The sequence below is a fragment of the Calliphora vicina genome, chromosome 3 (genome assembly GCF_958450345.1).
Source record: "Calliphora vicina chromosome 3, idCalVici1.1, whole genome shotgun sequence".
NCBI lineage: Eukaryota > Metazoa > Arthropoda > Insecta > Diptera > Calliphoridae > Calliphora > Calliphora vicina.
The window spans coordinates 63,315,183-63,332,918 of record NC_088782.1 but is presented as its reverse complement, the minus strand read 5'-3'; the positions used below and the strand labels follow the sequence as shown (position 1 = coordinate 63,332,918).

Sequence of the window (17,736 nt, the reverse complement as noted above, 5' to 3'; positions counted from 1 at the left end):
ATTTGTGCTGAACAAAACGTACAACACTAGCATAAAACGAAAAAAAAAATTTTTCAATGTGAAATTTGTTTATATATTAGATCAGGATTAAAAACATTCATTTTAAATATTATCGTTTAAAAAAACGCATAATCCCCATTAACACGAAGTCTGGTTATGCGTTAACTCATAATCATACTGTCGGTTAAAAATAATTGTGTATGAAAACAGTCAGTATAACTATTAGTTAACACATAACAAGTAGAGTGTCCCTTAGAATTAAATTTTTTTAAATGTTGATAGGTACCCTCTGAAAACTTTTGTAATGACCAAAATTTTCTGAGAAGGGCAACCCGTACCGACTTTCGATTTAGTTTTGTGGTGCATTTACAAGGGTAAAAAATGCATTTTTTCAGTTTTTTTTTTAAATTTTTGCCATTAAATAATTACTTTTGCAGTTTAATTTAAAAGAATCGAAATGCATTTGAAAATTAAATTTTCAACATTTTTAGCCACCCTACTCCAGTTTTTTGATGACCGCGGTTCCAAATATTTCCATTTTTCTTTCATAGGATTAACAACAGAGGTATATATATATCAAATAAAAAATTGTTTAAAAATCATGACTGAGTCCAAAGTTACATGCATTTGATTAAAAAAAAAATAAAAAAGGCGATTTTTTGCTATTTTTTGGGAAAAAAGTACTTTTTTTCTTTTTATGTTATCTAAAAAATTTCCAAAAGGATGTATAATGAATTTATACTTTTTGAAAAGCTAACTTTACACCAAATATTTTAAATGAAAAAAATATTACAATTTTTGATACCGAGGAGACCAGGTCCATTCAAAAAACGCCTATTTTTTTCTGTAAAATTCAACTTTAGGGCAAAAATTCAAAAATCGCATATTCGATATCAAAATATAGTAACCCATTTTAGATGGTCCATTATGTTCTTAATTATTTTGTAAAGGCTTCCGATAACCCCGCCCCTGGTATGGATATTAGGGTATTATTTTTTTGAAGTACGGTAAACTGTACCTACATATATGGGGGATTTCATGTCAAGTGAACAAATTTTTAAAACTGATTACTTCCGATCGGGGTGAAATTTTGCACCAATGTTAGTCCTATTGGATAGCAGGCATAATTTTTCAACAGGACCGGTCAAGAGCTCTCTGAGTTAGAGGGGGTTATTTGAAAAAAAGTCATCACAGATACCTCTTTTGAAAGGTTTTGAAATTATTTATTTTTCTATTTCACCTATTGTTGCAAAAAATGTAGTCCTAACATTCCTGAATAAAGATGCTGAACATTGTCAAGCCAAATTTTTTTGTTTTGAAGGTCAAAAATGCGATTTTCTTGGGTAACATAAAAATAACGGTATCTTTTCAAAAAATTCTGAAATAAAAAAGTCTAGAACAAACATTGCCTCTGATACACCAGAGAATAATTTTCTACAATAAAAAAGTCCTCTTTCGCAAAAGTCGATTTCGAGATATTGCCATCTATAATATCACAAAATTCGACTTTTCAATAAGAATGTGATAATAAATGACATATGAAATTTGGTCCAGTGTCCATACAAAATCCGGTACAACTACGTTTTGTGCAAAGAGAATTCGAGTAGCTCCCATATAAATCGATATAAAATAATAATAATAAATAAAATATAAATCGATTTAGGGCCTTTTTATACTAAGGCTATAGGTGGCATGACGGAGAACCAGATAGACCATATAGCCATCAGCAAAACTTTGCGCAGAAGCCTTCTCGATGTACGAGCTAAAAGAAGGGCGGAATGCTTTTCCGATCAACACCTTTTAATAGCATCTATCCGTCTTAAGGTCGCTGCAATCCGAAGACCCGAAACATCAGCGAGGAAATACGATGTAAGGAATCTGCTAATCCCTGCTAGGAGGCATAACTACATCACGGAGCTTAAGGAAGGCTTAAATGTTGAACGCGCCCATCCGGTTACTGAATGGCCAAACATCCAAGCTCATTTTGAGGACGCCGCCAGAGTGCATATTGGTTACAGAACACCACGGAAAAAGCAATGGATATCTGATGACACTTGGCATTTGATACAATCCAGAAGAGATGCTAAATCTAAACTCAATGCAGCCAGAACTCGATCAGAGAAAGTTGCGCTGAGGGAGGTCTACAGTCAACAAGACAAACAAGTAAAGCGAAACGCTAGAAGCGACAAAAGACGCTTTTATACAATTCTCGCATGCGATGCCCAAAATGCAGCGGAAGAGCACAGACCAAGAGATCTTTATGTATCACCAAAAAGCTCACTGGAAAAAACTTCGCAACCACAAAGCCCCTAAAGAACAGCGAGGGAGTGCTAACAACATATCGGTTGGAACAACTCGAAATATGGAGACAACACTACTCTAGCTTGCTGTCCAACCCAACCTTTGCTACTGAAAGCATATGTACTTGCACTAGCCATTGCGTGAGACAAGATATCCCAATTGAGGCTCCCGAGTTTAACGAGATCTTAAGTGCTGTTTCAGCCTTAAAGGCAAATAAGGCCCCTGGAGCAGATAACATTGCACCTGAAATGATCAAAGCAGACAGCCAAACATCATCGTCCTTCCTACAACCACTGATCCAAATCTTCTGATCTACTAACGAATTGGATGCACGGCTCAAAGAGGGTATTATCGTAAACATTCCCAAGAAGGGGACCTAACGGAATGTAAAAATTGGAGAGGTATAACAATTCTCAGTGCAGTGAACAAGATCATAGAATATCCCAAGCTATTTTGCCGGAACTTCGGCAGGAGCAAACTGGATTTCGTCCACAGAAGTCTTGTATTGATCACATTAATACATTGCGGATGATTGCGGAACAGTCCAACGAGTGGCAGTCTCCTTTATATATGGTCTTTATCAACTTCGAAAAAGCTTTCGATACCTTAAGACATGACGCGATATGGAGCGCTCTTGCTTGTGAAGGTATTTCACCAAAACTTATAAATCTTATCCAATCACTCTATAAGAATGTTTGCTGTCGAGTAGTGCATGACAATATCTTAAGTAACCCCTTCGAAGTCCTTACAGGAGTCAGGCAAGGATGCGTATTTGCGCCTTTGCTGTTCAACATTGTGCTCGACGTTATCATACGTAATACAACTCGAGCTAGAAGAGGAATTAGATGGGGCCTCAATGAACGCCTTGAATGCCTTGAATATGCAGACGACATCTGCTTACTGTCACATAGCCACAGAGACATGGTGTCAAAACTGAAGGCTCTAGAGATCGAAGCGGCAAAGGCTGGTCTAAAGATAAACACCGCCAAGAGCAAGAGCATGCGATGTAACACCATCAATACCAACAGGTTTAAAATACGCAACGTCGACCTGGACGATGTAACGTCTTTCTGTTACCTCGGTAGTATCATTACGAACAATGGCGGCTCTAGTAACGATGTGGCATACCGCATATCAAGGGCCATGTTAAGTCCAATATGGAAATCAGCCATCATATCTTTCAACACCAAAATAAAGTTGTTCAACAGCTGTGTCAAATCCGCTCTCCTCTATGCGAGCGAGACGTGGAACGCGCTGCCACGTGACATAAATGCTATACAGGTATTTGCCAACCGATGCTTGCGAAGAATTCTTCGGATATTCTGGCCTGCAACAATAGCAAACGGAAATCTATGGAGCTTAACAAATCAACGTCCAATCCAGACTGAAATACTCTATTGAAAATGGCGATGGATTGGCCATACTTTGCGCAGGCCCAGAGCAGATATAGCAAAAAATGCCATTGACTGGACACCCCAGGGTAATACGCGAAGAAGAGGCCGCCCATTGCACACATGGAGGCGTCAACTTAAATGCGAGGTAACACAAAGCGGTCTTAGCTGGAGGGAAATCAAGCATAAATCATCTAATAGAACTGAATGGAATCAGTTTATGGTGGCCCTTTGTTCCTTATAGGAACCACAGGACATAATAATAATAGGTTGGAATTCGACATGAATAATTCCCATATAGCTACCAATCGCTTTTCCGAATTTTATGAAGATCAGTAAATTTCCAAAAAACACATCAATTTTCATAAATACATATAGTATATGAAAAATATCGATATCGAATTAAAATTTTACAGAGATCCGTAATATTTATTTACAAACGATACTACTACACCATTTCCAATTGTATTTCAGAAATTTCTAATTGTATTTCAGAAATTTCTAATTATATTTCAGAAAATTCCAATTGAAGTTCAGAAATTTCCAATTATATTTCAGAATTTTCCATTTATATTTCAGAATTTTCCAATTATATTTCAGAAATTTCCATTTATATTTCAGAAATTTCTAATTGTATTTCAGAAATTTCCAATTGTATTTCAGAAATTTCCATTTGTATTTCAGAATTTTTAATTTATACTTAAAAAGTTTCTAATTGTATTTCAGAATTTTCCAATTGTATTTCAGAAATTTCGATTTGTATTTCAGAAAATTCTAATAGCAATACAAAAGAAAATTTCTGAAATACAAATAGAAATTTCTGAAATACAATTGGAAAATTCTGAAATACAATTAGAAACTTTTTAAGTATAAATTAAAAATTCTGAAATACAAATGGAAATTTCTGAAATACAATTGGAAATTTCTGAAATACAATTAGAAATTTCTGAAATATAAATGGAAATTTCTGAAATATAATTGGAAAATTCTGAAATATAATTGGAAAATTCTGAAATATAAATGGAAAATTCTGAAATATAATTGGAAATTTCTGAAATTCAATTGGAATTTTCTGAAATATAATTAGAAATTTCTGAAATACAATTGGAAATGGTGTAGATTATGTGAATATTGGACCTTAATAGCTCCCATATAAGGTCAATTTCCGAAAATCACTTAAATACTCATACATCTTTTATAAAAGGATCAATCTCTGGCGCTCTGGTTCTTTGTAAACAATTTTTACTACAATTTTTTGATTTTTCCTATGCATATCCACTCTTTTTTTTTTGCATATTTTCCATTTTTTATCTGTTTGCTTATTTTCAATTTTTTTTGTGCATGTTTAAGCATGACCTTTTTAGCTTATTTTAAATATGCTTGTGCATATTTAAACTTGACCTGATTGCTGAAAACTAATGAAGTTCATCAATGTCGATCTATGTTAGCCACTCAGAATTGAAGATTTATGATTGCTTCATAAATTATTTTAACACACTTGTGAAGCACAATCTCATATAATAACAAAATACCTAAACTTTGCTTTAATACCAATTATGTACTTTTATTCACTACAACATTATTCAGCAGAGTTTTAACCATTTACTAGAAATTTTTTTAAAGTTTGAAAATTGTCATTTAAAGTTGTCGCCAACATCTAACGTGACTGTGAAATCATTCGAACATTACCATCACCTAAGCTTAGTGCGTGCTGTAATTAAATATATGTAGAACGTTTTAATTAAATAATAATAATAGTAAATGAGTTAATTTATATTTAATTTTAGCTTACGTAGCCAGGATCACAGGTGACGCCAGCAATAATACAAGCCACTACAACTATTATTTGAAATACTTTCATTTTTGCTAAAGCTTAAAGTTTAACTGATTGTCAATGTTATTTAGAAAGGGCTTTATATACTATTTGTAAATAGATCAAATGTAACAGCTAGTATTATTAAAATATTATCGATTGTGGTTAGAGTAGTTTATAACAGTAACTATTGGGTATTTAAAATAATTCTTTATTGGATTGATTTAACCATTACACTATGCAACAAATGAAGACTTTTGGAAAAAACAAAATCATGAAAGTATAGGTTCGACTCTACTACCAAAGGGTTGTAAAACCCTGTACTCAGTTTGTCCATTTTGACGACCGATTTTTTTTATGGGCCCCCAAAGTTTCTGAAAATCTGAGGAGCCTCTAAAAAAGGTGTCATCAGTTTTTGGTTAACAGCCAATTCAGACTTTGTGATACAGCTTAACTTTATATGGCAATAATATAGCTAAGAGTTCGCCAAATAAATTTTGTTAAAATTTTTTTAAAAAAAATAGCTTTTTCGTGCACTTTTGTTGAAAGAAATATAGGAAGAAATTTTTTTTTTTCCTTTTTTTAGAATAACTTCCAGGGACTCCTAATTTTTCACTAACAATATTTAGCAAAGTTGTAGCTACGGTAAAGTTGAATAACTCCTATGAACATATGAATGCAATCTGAACATATCTAGGCACTCTAAATAGCTGTTAAAAATCACTTTGTAGCTTAAAAATTTTAGGTTTTTACTATTTTTTTGACAACAAAAGTGCACGAAAAATGTATTTTTTGGAAAAAGTTTTAACAAAATTTATTTGGCGGACTCTTAGCTATATTATTGCCATATAAAGTTAAGCCGTATCACAAAATCTGAATTAGCTGTTAACCAAAAACTGATGACACCTTTTTTAGAGGCCCCACTGATTTTCAGAAACTTTGGGGGCCCATAAAAAAAATCGGTCACCAAAATAGACAAACTGAGTATAGGGTTTTACTACCCTTTGGTAGTAGAGTCGAACCTATACAGTTATGATCGCGTGTTTTTTTTTCACTGTTGCACAGTGTTATTTAATTAACAGTTACTCGGACATAGTCATGAATCATGATATATTTTTCCCTTGAAAATGTGGCAATTTGTTTTCACATTTTCCTAAATGTTTCTTTCTCCATATTGTCATACAGCATTGTGCTCACAGCTACAGAGAGAACACTGAGTCTTGCCTCACACTATTGTACAATACGCACTCCAGTAAATATCGGTTATTGGATATTACCGTTTCCTGTCGAGTTCACGTTTTTGTAGTCTCTGTGTTATAGAGGCAATCTCATAATGGCGAAAGCGTGAGGCTCTCATTGACGCCATTGCAACTAGTGTACACCCACCAATATTGGATATGGATCGCTTGTATGGTGGTTGAAAACACAGTGCAACACGAAAACTAATAACCATATACGGACACCACTACGTGATAAAAGACCAAAAAAAAAAAGAACCCGTGTCTCCCAGTTTTGCCCAAAGTCATGATATCTATGAACCCGAACAGGAAAGGAAAAGTAAAAAATCGAATTTTTTAAAGTTTTTTGCGATTTTGATCTTGATTTTATATGTTCACAATTTTTGTTCTTTATGACAAGGGCTACAACTTTGACTCAGAGAAATCATAACTTTTTCGCAAAACGGCCACCGAGGTCCCAATTCTTTGGGGCCCATAAAAAAAAGTACATGGATTTGGGCAAAACTGGGAGACACGGGTTTTTTTTGGACATATTTTTTCACATTTTTATTCCCTATTATGTTGTAAATAAATCCCCATGTGATGATCAAAAAATTCTGAAATTTGTTTAAATTTGAAATTGGAGTTTTGAAACTGTCGTTAAAAAAAATATTTTTTTTGGTTGTACCTGCGAATAGGTTAACTGTATCCTATGAAGATACAAGCTCATATACAAGTAAATATGGATATATTTTAAGTAACAGTAAACTTTTGTTTTAATATTTCTCAAAATATGTTCATTTTGTTCCTACATTTCTTGTTCTAGTGTCTTGAGACACGTTAATGGCGAGGCGATTTTTTAATAACTTTAACATTTTTTAACCAATTTTTGTCTTTTATATCTCATTAGGACGATAATTACGTACACATTTCGATTCTTTTAAATTAAATTGCAAAAGTAATTACTTAATGGCAAAAATTAAAAAAAAACTGAAAAAATGCATTTTTTCCCCTTGTAAATGCACCTCAAAACTAAATTGAAAGTCGGCACGGGTTGCCCTTCTTAGAACAAGCTAAAAAATTTGTTGGTGGTATTTTAGGTCATTACGAAAGTTTTCAGGGGCTACCATGTCAACATTTCAAAAAATTTAATTCTAAGGGACACTCTACTATATATACAGGATCACTAATTAGTATTGTAGAAAAACGCAATGGCAATCTTATACATATTTATCTTTAGCACTCACTTGTGGTGAAGGTATAAAAAATATTCTGAATAATTCATACTAAATTCAAGTGAGTAATAAAGGAATATAAAAATATTTTTCATCTATATATAAACTTAGTTATAAATCGATTAGTGGTCTAGTAACGCACAGTGGGGCAGAATAAAATTGTTTTGGAAATAAATCTGGCATTTCTTTACGGCTGGTCTGATCGGGATAATAAGACGCGGGCGTAAACAAGGAGTATTCGAGTTAAAGTTATTAAAATGGGTCCAACAAATGATCCAGGGGCGGCGCTATGGGGGCTCAAAGTTGGGTACCTTCGGCATGTAAATTTTTTAAACACAAAAACAAATTTCAAGACAATATCTCAATTAGATTCAAAAATATGCCACTTTTAAAACGCAGTCCCTCAAAAATATTGCACTTTTTAATTTTTTGGATACATTTTCTTAAGATTTTATTCAACAACAAGTCATTGGTTCTGCCTTAGTTACATTTTATAGTAAAATATGCAAAAGTGCAATATTTTTGAAGGACTGAATTTTAAAAATGGCATATTTTTGAATCTAATTGTGATATTGACTTGACGTTGTAAGAACAAAAATTAACTTATCTAAACAAAAAAATATATCTGGATCAAATTGTTCCCAATAATTGCAATACTATTAAAATTTTGATATGAATTATTGTTTTAGATACTCAATAAATATGTAATAAAGTCTTTATTAACAAAACTCAATGACATTTTAAACGTTTTTTTTAAATTGGCATTCTATATAACAAAGTGTATAAAAACTTGTCAAAAGGTCAAAGAGAATCCCGCAATTCCTAAAAATTTAAGCGAAAATCCTAAAAATGGTATTTTACTATATACATGGGGTCCACATTTCCTTCGGGGTGGGAAACTACTTTGGGGATAATTAGAGAACACATCAAAGTTTTCAAATCCCTGCTTTGGGTTTTTAGAACACGTATTCCGAAGGGCGACATATTCGAAAAATTTAACATGTATGTTATACCAAAATATTCTCTGTAAAAATACCTTACAGAAAACTTAAAATTGTTATATGTTCTTAGAAAAAGTTTTTTTTTTTTAATAAAAAAAAGAGTTAAGTCACCTTTTCGTCCAAAAAACATCAAATATCTTTGTAATCCATAATTGATATTGCTCTGAAATATCTTGTATATTTTTGGTAATTTAGTTGTCTAACTAACCAAAAAAATTAAGTCCATTCGGTCAAAAATTACGACCTATATTTTAAAAGAATTTTATCAAGGTATGACAAAAATTTAAAAATTTCAATTTTAAGATGCCTATATCTCGGAAGTTATAAGAGATAAATAGTACGCGCAGGCATGTTTTTTCAAGACCTAGCCGAGACTTTATCAAAATATTAAAGAATTTCCTTTTTATACCCTCCACCACCATAAGTGTTGTATGAGGGTATATATAAGTTTGTCCTTTCGTGTGTAACATTGAGAAATACTCACCCGAGACCCAACAAAGTATATATATTATTGATCCTTATGAAATTCTAAGTCGATTGAGCCATGTCCGTCTGTCTGTTTGTCTGTATAAAACACGCTCACGCCCAAAATAGACAAACAAAATTGGAAAACTTGAACAATGCTTATTGTTCTTCTAAGCAGTTTGGTATTGAAAATCAGCAAAATCGGTTTCGTGGAACCAGAGTTATGAACAAAATGTGAGACAACCTAAAAAAAAACTTGATAATTTTAAAATAGTTTTTGTTATTTGTGCAAATATATTGCAGATAATACCATCAAATTTTACACACAATATTTTTATGTTAAAAGTACTAACTCTGGTAAAAATTATAAGAATCGGTCTATTATTTCTCCTAGCCCCCAAACAAATTTCTTCCCGAAATATGGTTATATGGTCTGTAAATGCCTACAAAATTGCAGTATCCACACAAATTGCAGGAAAAATAAGTTTCGTGCTTAAAAAAATTACAACACGAAATTTTTTGTGGATCGGCCCATATTTGACCGTAGCCCCCATATAAAGTTCATTTCCGAAAATCACTTAAATAAGCATAAATGTCTTATAAATATTGCTATTAAGTTGAAATTCGTCATAAATATTCCCCATATATACCAAAATCGCTGTACTTAATTCTATGAAGATCGGCCGATAATTGGTTATAGCTCCCATATAAGGACCACTTCCGAAAAACACATTAACCTACATAAATATCTAAAAATAGCAATATCAAAACAAAATTTTACAAAGATCCATAATTTATATTTAGAAATAATACTAGAGGATTTTGTTACGGTCCATATTTGACCATAGCACCCATATAACGTCCACTTCAGAAAATCAGTTAAGTACTCATAAATATCTTTATCATGTTAAAATGTATATGACAAAAATATACATAGAAATCACTGTACTAAATTGTATGTAGATTGGTCGATAATTGGTCATAGCTCCCCTATAAGGCCCATTTCCGAAAAAGATATTAACCTTAAAAAATATTTAAAACAAATTGATATTAAAATTAAATTACGCACAGATCAGTAATTTGTATCTAGCAATCATACTACTGGATTTTGTGAATATCGGTCCATATTTAACCATAGCTCCCATATAAGGTCCACTTCCGATAATCACTAAAATCCTCATAAATTTCTTACAAATTTAGTTATAAGGATGAAATTCCAAACAAATTTGTTCAATATATACAAAAATCGATGTACCACATTTTACGATGATAGGTTCATAATTGGTCATAGCCTCCATATAAGAACCACTTCCGGAAAACACATTAACCTGCACAAATATCCATAAAAATCTATACTGAACAAAAATTTTACACCGATTAGTAATTTGTATCCAAGAATCATAGTACTGAATTTTGTGAATATTGGTGCATAATTGGCCACAGCTCTCATATAAATACATAAAAATCACTTTAAAATATTTTATGACAATCGAATCATAGATCCCACATAAGTCCGACAACCAAATATTTTGAAATTTTTCTAAATATATTTGTATACCCATTTTATACCCTACACCACCATGGTGGGGAGGGTATTATGCGTTTGTGCAGATGTTTGTAACGCCCAAAAATATTAGTTTAACACCCACCTTAAAGTATACCGATCGACTTAGAATCACAGATTTCTGAGTCGATTAAACGATGTCCGTCCGTCCGTCTGGTCGGCTGGCTGGCTGGCTGTCTATGTAAACCTTGTGCGCAGAGTACAGGTCGCAATTTTGAAGATATTTCGATGAAATTTGATACATATTATTTTTTCGGCTCAGGGACCAAACCTTTTGAAACTGGCTGAAATCGGGCCATTATTTCACCTAGCCCCCATACAAATGTCCTCCCGAAATTGGACTTTATCTGTCATAAATGTTTAATTTATTCAGGTATCTCCACAAATTCCGCTCCAAATAATTTTTATACACACAAAATTCATGTCACCAAATTTTGGTACGATCGGTCCATAATTAGTCATAGCTCCCATATAGACCCGCTTCCGAAAATCACTTTAACGTGCATAAATCTCTTAAAAATGTTGGTAAACACACAAAATTCAACATAGTTAACTTTAATATAGACATAAATCACACGACCTAATTTCATGGTGATCGGTCCATAATTGGTCATAGCCCCCATATAAGGCCCACTTCCGAAAATCACTCAAAAATATAAATTATTGAAATTTTAAAAGAACATTTTTTTTGCTCTTTTACTTAGTGTAGGGTATTATATGGTCGGGTTTGACCGACCATACTTTCTTACTTGTTTATACTCTGTTTCTTCACTTGAGGTCAAAAGGGAAAAATGTTGATCCAAATGTATTAACTAATTATTAAGTATATAAATTGTTAATTTTTATACGTTCTAATAGGAATTTCAATTATAAATTGCTGAATTATATACAATTTGTTGTACATTTGAAATAAAATATCAATTGTTATATCATCATATTTAGTTGGAGGGTATTTAAGGCGGCACAGGAGAATATAGTACTTTTACTTGTTTTGTTTTAAAAAAATCATGAAAAATCGAAAACGGCAGAAAGTGTTAAGATTTATACTTTATCGCAAAGCCACATGTATTAGGAACAAATTGAGATATCGGTTATAAAAATCTAAGGATTCTATTCGAATTTATTCACAATTAAGTGAATTTGCTATGTAATTTTTCTATGTTTATTTTAAAAATATCGCACTAACCGTTTTTGAGTTATCATTAATTATGTGGAGAAACGTCTAAAAAATTCTCAATTTTACCTAAAGATATTTAAAAAAAAAACATCTTCATATAATTTAAAAATTTGGACCATATTTGTACTACTGGAACTACAATACATCCATATTGTGTATTGGTTTAAAAAGTATGTAAAATTTTTTTCGATTTAGTTGCCCTGTGTTATGTATGTTTATCCAGTGACTTGATTGAAGAGAAGTGAACATTCTTGAGATTCGAGCTACTTCTGCTAGACTAAGGCCAACACCATAAGGATGAAGAATCAATGTAGAAGAAAATCCCTTACAATCCATGTGATTCAGTGAAGCCAGCTGTACTACGTTCAACTTCAAAGCCTAATGCTTCATCAGAGGAGTCCACAGAATTCCATCTGCTACTGATGTTGAATCGCTGAACATCGACTCTTAACCGAAAATTATTTTGGAATTATTTCCAACACGAAATTATATGGGCGATAATGTACCGCCGCATTTTATAACCCAGACGGACTTTGATGATCAGGTGTGTAACACAAATAAGAGGGCAGGTTAATAAGGCCGATACTTTTTGAATTTCCAGCTCTTAACTGAAAGGACAACTGTAGCAGACTACCGCTTGACTTGAGGAGAAAATGTAAAAAAGTGAAAGTAAAAATGTAATCTTGATAAACTCTATGGGAGCTCTGAACCATCAATGTCAATGGTAAAAAAGTGGTCTACTGATTTTCGTTGTACCCGTACAAGCACGGAAGATGCCTAACGTTCTGGAGGTCTCCTACACTCGAAATAATTCACAAAATACAGGATATAGTGTTGGCCGTTAAGAGATTGAAGTTAAGAGATTGAAGTAAAAGATGGAAGTCATAGGCATCTCACGTGGCTCAGTGGTTTCAAATTTGAATGATCACTTAGGTATGAAAAGGTGCACACATGTGCAGTTTCCATGGCAAAAATACGTGAATTATGCTACGAATTGCTCCTTCCTCCACCCTGTTCTACGGATTTAGCCCCGAGTGACTATTGCTTGTTTCCAAACCGGCGGAAAAAGATTTGACTCCAATGAAGAAACCATCTCAAAAAAAATTGCTATTTTGATGACCTCGAAAAAATCGACTATGTTGAAAAATAAAACAAGTAAGAAAGTATGGTCGTTAAGCCCGACCATATAATACCCTACACTAAGTAAAAGAGCAAAAATATTTTTCTTTTAAAATTACAATAATTTATATTCGTGAGTGATTTTCGGAAGTGGGCTTTATATGGGAGCTATGACCAATTATGGACCGATCACCATGAAATTATGTCGTGTGATTTATGTCTATATGAAAGTTATTTATGTTGAATTTTATGTACATATATACCAATATTTTTAAGAGATTTATGCACGTTTAAGTTATTTTCGGAAGCGAGTCTTATATGGGAGCGGGACTATTTATAGACGGATCATAATAGAATTAGGAGACATGAATTCGGAATATATAAAACTTATTTGGAGTAAAACTTGTGTTACTCTTAAAACTTATATAAATTAAACATTTATGACCGATAAAGTCCAATTTCGGGTGAACATTTGTATGTGGGCTAGTTGAAATAATGAACCGATTTCAGCCAGTTTCAATAGGCTTGGTCCTTATGTCGTATCAAATATTTTTAAAATTATGATACCGCCGATTATGGGGAGTAATTTTATTGTACCCTTTGGTAGTTATTTTATTTTTCAAGTTTGGGAATTATTTCATTTTTGATAGGAGTTAAGCTACGTTTCCCCATACACCGTAATCGGCACCGAAAACGAAATTCCATACATTTGCACCGAAAAAATGTTGTGAAACGAACTTTTTTTCGGTGCAAATGTATGGAATTTCGTTTTCGGTGCCGATTACGGTGTATGGGGCCGATTACGGTGTATACGAAAACGTAGCTTTATTGGGAATTTTTTCATGGTAACATATGGATTCTTTATATTTGCTTTTATATAATTTTTATTCACTACAACATAGTAACAGTTAAATAAATGTTTAATTTAGCATTTTAGACATTTTATTTAATATAAAATATGTTTGAAAATGTCCATTTGAAGTTGTCGTCAACATCTAATTCGTGCTTGAAACCAGATGAACGCCATTGCCTAATCGTACTGAGTTCTGTAAAACGGTATAAAATATTTTAATTGAATATAATAAAAAAATAATATTTATTTAATTGTAGCTTACGTAGTCTGGATCACAGGTAACGCCAGCAATAATGCAAGCCACTACAACTATTATTTGAAATACTTTCATTTTTGCTACAGTTTAAAGATTGACTGATTGTCCATAACAAAATTCACTGGCTTTATATAGTAATCGTAAAGAGCTCAAATGTAAGAATAAGTATTATTAAAATAATATATATTGTGGTTAAAGTAAGTAGTTTATAACACAAACTATTGGGTGTAAAAAAATATTGATTGGTAATGGAAATTTCCAATGTAAGTAAATTTATCCATTGCGGTTTAAAACATAATAAAATAATTTGTTTTTCCTTTGAATATTGACTTGAAGTATATGAATCATAAGACTGAAACTATTGAAATATCTACTAATGGTTCATAGAATGAAATTTGGCAAGGGACGCACAGTCGAGGAACTGAAAAAGTGGAAATAAAGCTGTAACTTCTAAACGAATAGCCCAACTTTAAAACAATGTCCCATTGCTGTAGATTAGTTTCTTATTTCATTGCCTATTTTTTTTTGCTATTGGATGAAAACTTTATTGGAACAAATTTTCGGAAGATTGAAATATAATCGGCTTATGAAAACTTCCTTAAAGTGGTCAACATTCAGTACGGAGGAAGATGAGGTGTTGATAAGTTTAAGTTTTAAAATTGGGCTAAAAACACCAAGGGGGTCTCGAGCCACAATGCCCCAAAAGTTTTTCTAGATCTCTTCTAGTAAATTCCATATACATTTTTGATATACCCGAGGTGTCCCAATTTGGGGCACCATGGGAAATTTTATTAAAATCGGGCTATTTGTTTAGAAGTTACATATTTATTATTATGTGAGAAGTTGGGAATTAGATATACCTACAGATTGAGAGATATATGTATATGAAATAGACGGTTGTCCAATTACAAGTTTAATTTTAAAAATTATATTAACTAAACTTGTTTTTTGTATGTAGTATATTATTGCTTTATTAGAAAAAACAAATATTCACACGATTCCATTCATGTGACTGCCTCGGCTGAATGTGCAGTAGCTTATCCCGTCAGTACAATTTTTGAAGACTTTGTTGAAGGTTTCTGGTTCTATATCATGAATAGCTTGGACGTTATTAGACGATAACACGGTTACCAAATTTGGTGCGCAAGAGATCGATTGTTTAATGAGCTGTGTGACATGGTGACCTTTGAATTTTAATATTTTCCCTTCCATATACTTGGAAAAATTGACATGTACATCAAAGTTGAGATCATACATAGTAATACAGCATACTCAGTTTTTCTTAAGCGAATCACTTTTCTTTTTAAATGGGATAACACAGGTCCACAGCAAAAAAGGCTTGACTAACCACTATATAGATTTGATGCATCATGTCAACCTAAGTAAATTTTGTTAGACGTTTCTCCACATAATTATTGATACCTTAAAAAGAGTTAGTCTGATGTTATTAAAATGAACTTAGAAAAGTTTTGTGAAAATGAGTAAATTCACTTAATTGTGAATGAATGAATCCATCGATTTTTATGATCGATATCTCATTTTGTTCCTATTACACGTGGCTTTGCGATAAAAATTTATATTTTCACATAAAAATAAATTTTTTGCTTCAATTTGTTATTATAACTCCAAAACTACTGAGCCCATTGAAACGCAATATATATCTGAAAATTTATACATAGCATGGGGAAATGTTTTCAAAATCAATCAATAGAGAGAAGAACATTTAAAACTCAATTTTTTGTATATCAAACAAAAAACTTAAATTTTGTTAAAATGAGCAAATTCAGTTAATTGTGAATAAATTCAAAAAGAATCCATGGATTTTTATGGTCGATGTCTCATTTTGTTGCTCTTACATGTGGCTTGGCGATAGAGCAATAAACCTGAACAATTTCTGCCGTTATTTATTTTTCATGATTTTTTTAAAACCAAACAATTTGCTATTTTCAGGTAAAAAATATATATTTATACCCTACACCACCATAGTGGGGAGGGTGTTATGCGTTTGTGCAGATGTCCTCCCGAAATTTTACTTTATCGGTCATAAATGTTTAATTTATATATGTATCTCCACAAGTTCCGCTCCAAATAAGTTTTATATACACAAAATTTATGTCACCAAATTTTGTTACGATCGGTCCATAATTAGTCATAGCTCCCATATAGACCCGCTTCCGAAAATCACTTTAACGTGCATAAATCGCTTAAAAATGTTGGTAAACACACAAAATTCAACATAGTTAACTATAATATAGACATAAATCACACGACCTAATTTCATGGTGATCGGTCCATAATTGGTCATAGCCCCCATATAAAGCCCACTTCCAAAAATCACTCAAAAATATAAATTATTGAAATTTTAAAAGAAACATTTTTTTTGCTCTTTTACTTAGTGTAGGGTATTATATAGTCGGGCTTGACCGACCATACTCCGAAACTTCTGAGCCGATTAAAACGCAATATATAAACGCATTAAAGGTTATGCAAATTCCACTTTTTTAAGTTTACTTTAATAATATCGGACTAACCGTTTTTTAGTAATCATTAATTATGTGGAGAAACGTTTAAAAAAATTCATAATTTTACTTAAAATTCTGGACCATATTTGTACTACTGGACCCACAATACATCAAAATTGTGTAATGGTTTAAATTTTTCTCGATTTTGTTGCCCTTTGTAATCAGTCCATTTAACATAATATCTGACCTGGTGAAAAAACTGAACTCGCAGTGTCACTATGAATGGCCTCTACTTAGATGTTTGTAAAGATTTGTATCCAAGTTTCATTCCATTCCAGCTCATAAAAAGTCCTTAACAATGGCTCTGTAGCGCAGACAAGGAAACTGCGGATGAACTAGCACGGAATTTCTTCGAGCATCAGTTGTCAGGATACACACCCTGACCTTTGTATAAAATGATAAATTCCGACTTACAGCAGACATACTGCTAAATACTCCGAGATGTGGAAATCAAAGAGCAATATGCAAATGAAGTATTACGATTGTAGATATTTTCAAATGTACCCATGAACAATTTTGGTAATGGCAAATTGTTACTAAATACTTTGTTTTGTAATGAGTGGTCGTTACCAAGGTACCTGAAGTGAGCAGGTATCTTAGTGACGTTACGTAACGTTACTTGAGTTTCCATTTCATATATTTATACCCAACACCACCATAGTGGGGAGAGTATAATGCGTTTGTGCAGATGTTTATAACGTCCAAAAATATTGGTCTAACACCCACCTTAAAGTATACCGATCGACTTAGAATCACTTTCTGAGTCGATGTCCGTCCGTCAGTCCGTCTGGCTGGCTGGCTGGTCGGCTGGCTGTCCATGTA

General features: G+C 32.6%; 2 long non-coding RNA genes across 2 annotated transcripts; both read right to left on the bottom strand.

Annotated features, from left to right (window-relative positions):
• Positions 1-5,230: 5,230 nt before the first annotated feature.
• LOC135953177 (uncharacterized) lies at positions 5,231-5,593 on the bottom strand. Its single transcript, XR_010576197.1, has 2 exons — positions 5,485-5,593; positions 5,231-5,403 (listed from the first exon to the last, which is right to left on the bottom strand). It is a non-coding gene; the product is annotated as an uncharacterized LOC135953177 (long non-coding RNA).
• Positions 5,594-14,140: 8,547 nt separating this feature from the next.
• Positions 14,141-14,496, bottom strand: LOC135956023 (uncharacterized). The gene is made up of 2 exons (XR_010576330.1): positions 14,399-14,496; positions 14,141-14,329 (listed from the first exon to the last, which is right to left on the bottom strand). It is a non-coding gene; the product is annotated as an uncharacterized LOC135956023 (long non-coding RNA).
• Between the last annotated feature and the right edge of the window lie 3,240 nt (positions 14,497-17,736).